Here is a 6,564-nt window from a genome sequence, read left to right as displayed (position 1 = left end):
ACAGACACATTACAGAGATACAGACACATTACATAGATACATACACATTACAGAGATACAGACACATTACATAGATACAGACACATTACAGAGATACAGACACATTACAGAGATACAGACACATTACAGAGATACAGACACATTACAGAGATACAGACACATTACAGAGATACAGACACATTACAGATACAGACACATTACAGACACATTACAGATACAGACACATTACATAGATACAGACACATTACAGAGATACAGACACATTACAGAGATACAGACACATTATATAGATACAGACACATTACAGAGATACAGACACATTACATAGATACAGACACATTACAGACACATTACAGAGATACAGACACATTACATAGATACAGACACATTACAGAGATACAGACACATTACATAGATACAGACACATTACATAGATACAGACACATTACAGATACAGACACATTACAGACACATTACAGATACAGACACATTACAGATATACAGACACATTACATAGATACAGACACATTACAGATACAGACACATTACAGACACATTACAGATACAGACACATTACAGATATACAGACACATTACAGATATACAGACACATTACAGATATACAGACTGTCACGCCTTGGTCATAGTATTTTGTGTTTTCCTTAAATATTTGTTCAGGCCAGGGTGTGACATGGGTTTATTGTGTTGTCTTATTGGGGTTTTTGTAGGCATTGGGATGTGGTTGATTAGGGGTGTTGTATAGGCTTGGCTGCCTGAGGTGGTTCTCAATGGGAGTCAGGTGATTCTCGTTGTCTCTGATTGGGAACCGTAGTGTAGCCTGGGTTTCTACTATGGATTTTGTGGGTGATTGTTCCTGTCTCTGTGTGTTTCACCAGATAGGCTGTATTAGGTTTCTCGTTCCGTTTGTTGTTTTTGTATTTGTTATAGTTATTTCATGTTATCTTCATTCTCTTCATTAAACTACACGCTGCATTTCGGTCCGACTCTCTTTTGACAAACGACGAACGCCGTGCACAGACACCCACCACGAGATACAGACACATTGCAGACACAGCTTACAGACACATTACGTTATGGATAGCAGAGGCAATACGGCGTGGGAAGAACATTACAGACACATTACAGAGAGTGCAGACACATTACAGATACATTACAGACACAGTGCAGAGATACAGACACATTACAGAAATACAGACACATTACGATAGATACAGACACTGGTTACAGAGATACAGACACATTACAGAATACAGGACACATTACAGACACATGGACAGAGATACAGACGTACAGATAAAGGTTGACACTTACAGATACATTACAGAGATACAGACACTTACATGATACATTACAGAACTACAGAGATACAGACAGATTACAGATACATTACAGACACATTACAGATACAAAGAGATACAGACACGTACAAAAACATTACAGGGGGTGGGGGCTTACAGAGATACAGACACATTACAGATACATTACAGACACATTACAGACACATTACAGAGATACAGACACATTACAGACACATTACAGACACATTACAGACACATTACAGATACATTACAGACACATTACAGAGATACAGACACATTACAGACACATTACATAGATACAGACACATTACAGATACAGACACATTACAGAGATACAGACACATTACAGACACATTATAGATACATTACAGATACATTACATAGATACAGACACATTACAGATACAGACACATTACAGATACAGACACATTACAGAGATACAGACACATTACAGATACAGACACATTACAGACACATTACAGAGATACAGACACATTACAGACACATTACAGATACATTACAGATACATTACATAGATACAGACACATTACAGATACAGACACATTACAGAGATACAGACACATTACAGATACAGACACATTACAGACACATTACAGATACAGACACATTACAGACACATTACAGATACAGACACATTACAGAGATACAGACATTACAGATACAGACACATTACAGACACATTACAGATACAGACACATTACAGATACAGACACATTACAGACACATTACAGATACAGACACATTACAGACACATTACAGATACAGACACATTACAGACACATTACAGACACATTACAGATACAGACACATTACAGACACATTACAGATACAGACACATTACAGACACATTACAGATACAGACACATTACAGACACATTACAGACACATTACAGACACATTACAGAGTTACAGACACATTACAGACACATTACAGATACAGACACATTACATAGATACAGACACATTACAGACACATTACAGACACATTACAGACACATTACAGACACATTACATAGATACAGACACATTACAGAGATACAGACACATTACAGACACATTACAGAGATACAGACACATTACAGACACATTACAGAGATACAGACACATTACATAGATACAGACACATTACAGACACATTACAGAGATACAGACACATTACAGACACATTACAGAGATACAGACACATTACATAGATACAGACACATTACAGAGATACAGACACATTACAGACACATTACAGAGATACAGACACATTACAGACACATTACAGATACAGACACATTACAGACACATTACATAGATACAGACACATTACAGACACATTACAGACACATTACAGACACATTACAGACACATTACATAGATACAGACACATTACAGAGATACAGACACATTACGGACACATTACAGATACAGACACATTACATAGATACAGACACATTACAGACACAGACACATTACATAGATCCAGACACATTACAGAGATAGATTGTGGTGGCAGGTCGCTAAGTGGTTAGAGCGTTAGACTAGTAACTGAGAGGTTGCAAGATTGAATCCCCATAGCTGACAAGGTAAACATCTGTCATTCTGCCCCTGAACAAGGCAGTAAACCCACTGTTCCTAAGCTGTCATTGAAGATAAGAATTTGTTTTTAATTGACTTGCCTAGTTAAATAAAGGTTACATAAAAAAAAAATAGAGATGAAAATATGCTCAACCTCCAGATGAGTATGAGAGGGAGTTTATGTACAATTCTTAAAAGCTTGTTTGGCTGGTAGCTTATTCTTTAGAGGTTTGGGGGCTGGTGAACCATGATATGCAGGCACAATCAAAGTGACACTGGACTAGGCCACGAGCCCTAGTCTTTAGATGTCTATAGCTACACTACTTGGCCAAAAGTATGTGGACATGTGTGCAGAAATTTAATGAACTGACTTTTTGGAAAGGTGACACCCTATGACGTTGTCACTTTGAACGTCACTGAGCTCCTTTATTGTCAATGTGTGCTTAATTTCATACGCCTGTCAGTAACAGGGGTGGTTGAAAAGCCAAATTGAAAAACCACCAGTGTCACTCATTTGAAATGGTTGTCCACATACTTTGGGCCATGCGGTGTCGGTTTCCATCCAATTAGTGACACATTTTCTTGTGAATAATCTCTAAAATCTCCACAAAAACAATATGCCATTTCAGAGTTTCCTTCAGAATAATTTGGGGCCGGACAACATGACAGGGAAGATTTAAATTTAAATTTACCGGACATTTGAGAAATTTAATGGACATCCATTGTGCATTCAGATCCAACCTGGCACAGCCAGCACCATCAATAAACGAGGGATTTTGAGTCACATTTATGTGTCCTTAAAAACAATCTATACCAAGTTACCAAAACACTATTCATTGTGTTTAGATGTGTACTGTAGCATATGCAAAACAGTCATAGCCTACTTTTAGGGAAGTAGCCCAAACGGGGTTATGCTGTTTTCCTCAAACAAGCTCCACTTCACGTTTCAGCTGTCAGAGATTTGAGCACTAAATGTATCAGGGCATTGCATTCAAAGGCCTGCAGTTTAGGTTTAGTTGTCCGCTGTTGTCCGCTTTAAACAATATATATATATATATATAATGGCTATATAAAGGAAGTGAAGCTTAGGCCTAACCCCAGAGAGATAGAGACATGCAGATGGCATGCTACGACAACAACATGCATTTCTCTATGTCAGATGGCTACTGCGTCTGCTATACAGATAAAGAGTGCATTCGGAAAGTATTCACCTTTTTCTACATGTTGTTTACGTTACAACCTTATTCTAAAACGGATTAAATAAACATTGTCCTTATCAATCTACACACAATACCAAAAAACCCAAAGAGAAAACAGGTTTTTAGACATTTTTGCAAATGTATATACCTTATTTACTGTAAATCAAAGCTGGGACCGAGAGACAGCTGTTTTTTCAGAGAGACTGAAAAACACCTTCTATCTCAAGGCCATCAGACTGTTAAATAGCCATCACCAGCACATTGGAGGCTGCTGCCCTATATACATAGACTAGAAATCACTGGGCACTTTAATAATTGGAACACTACATGTTTACATATTTTGCATTACTCATCACATATTTATATATTGTATTCTATCCTATTCTACTGTAACTTTGTCTATGCCACTCTGACATTGCTCGTCCTAATATTTATGTACTCTTATTTTGATTATTTTACTTCAGATTGTGTGTAATTTTAGATATTACTTGTTAGATATTACTGCACTGCTGAAGCTAGAAATGCAAGCATTTTGCTACACCTACAGTAATGTCTGCTGGACACGGGTAAGTGACAAGTCAAATTTGATTTGACAGCCCGCTAGGAGTTTGGCAAAACGCACCTAAAGGACTCTCAGACCATGAGAAACAAGATTCTCTGAAATGATGAAACCAAGATTGAACTCTTTAGCCTGAATGCCAAGCGTCCCCTACGGTGAAGCATGCTGGTGGCTGCATCATGCTGTGGGGATGTTCTTCAGTGGCAGGGACTGGGAGACTAGTCAGGATCGAGGGAAAGATGAACAGAGCAAAGTACAGAGATCCTTGATGAAGACCTGCTCCAGAGCTCTCAGTCCATCAGGGGTACTGCACTGGGGTGAAGGTTCACATTCACCTTCCAACAGGACAATGACCCTAAGCACACAGCCAAGACAACGCGGGAGTGGCTTCAGGATCCTGTATAAAAAGAGTCTGATCCCTGGGCCTGAGTAGATATGTGAAATAATGGTTCATTCCCCAATGATCTTTTCCCTTAAAGTTTCTTTATCTTTAAGTCAGTTGCACAAAACATTTTTAGGTACATTTCCACCTTAAATTATGTGAAGAATTTAAGGGTGCCCACGAGGTCCCTTAATTGCTTCATTCAGTATGGCTATCAATGTAAACAGCATTCAGTATGGCTATCAATGTAAACAGCATTCAGTATGGCTATCAATGTAAACAGCATTCAGTATGGCTATCAATGTAAACAGCATTCAGTATGGCTATCAATGTAAACAGCATTCAGTATGGCTATCAATGTAAACAGCATTCAGTATGGCTATCAATGTAAACAGCATTCAGTATGGCTATCAATGTAAACAGCATTCAGTATGGCTATCAATGTAAACAGCATTCAGTATGGCTATCAATGTAAACAGCATTCAGTATGGCTATCAAATGTAAACAGCATTCAGTATGGCTATCAATGTAAACAGCATTCAGTATGGCTATCAATGTAACAGCATTCAGTATGGCTATCAATGTAAACAGCATTCAGTATGGCTATCAATGTAAACAGCATTCAGTATGGCTATCAATGTAAAACAGCATTCAGTATGGCTATCAATGTAAACAGCATTCAGTATGGCTATCAATGTAAACAGCATTTGTGGAAGTGTATGTTGCTTTCATCTACTCTGGTTACAACAAGAAAACATCAACCAGGTACGTCGCTAAACAATGGAAGGTGCACAACTTGTTTTTATTTTAATTTTATTTCACCGTTATTTAACCAGGTAGGCAAGTTGAGAACACCTTTATTTAACCAGGTAGGCAAGTTGAGAACACCTTTATTTAACCAGGTAGGCAAGTTGAGAACACCTTTATTTAACCAGGTAGGCTAGTTGGAGAACACCTTTATTTAACCACAGGTAGGCAAGTTGGAGAACACCTTTATTTAACCAGGTAGGCCAGTTGAGAACACCTTTATTTAACCAGGTAGGCTAGTTGGAGAACACCTTTATTTAACCAGGTAGGCTAGTTGGAGAACACCTTATTTAACCAGGTAGCAAGTTGAGAACACCTTTATTTAACCAGGTAGGCAAGTTGAGAACACCTTTATTTAACCAGGTAGGCAAGTTGAGAACACCTTTATTTAACCAGGTAGGCTAGTTGAGAACACCTTTATTTAACCAGGTAGGCTAGTTGAGAACACCTTTATTTAACCAGGTAGGCTAGTTGAGAACACCTTTATTTAACCAGGTAGGCAAGTTGAGAACAAGTTCTCATTTACAATTGCGACATGGCCAAGATAAAGCAAAGCAGTTCTACACATACAACAACACAGAGTAACATGAGTAAAACACATACAGTCAATAATACAGTAGAAAAATAAGTATATATATGATGAGCAAATAAGGTGAGATAAGGAAGGTAAAGGCAAAAAGGCCATGGTGGCAAA

This window comes from Oncorhynchus gorbuscha, linkage group LG09 (assembly GCF_021184085.1).
Source record: "Oncorhynchus gorbuscha isolate QuinsamMale2020 ecotype Even-year linkage group LG09, OgorEven_v1.0, whole genome shotgun sequence".
Taxonomy (NCBI): domain Eukaryota; kingdom Metazoa; phylum Chordata; class Actinopteri; order Salmoniformes; family Salmonidae; genus Oncorhynchus; species Oncorhynchus gorbuscha.
The sequence above is the reverse complement of the archived record's forward strand: the minus strand, read 5'-3'. Positions refer to the sequence as shown.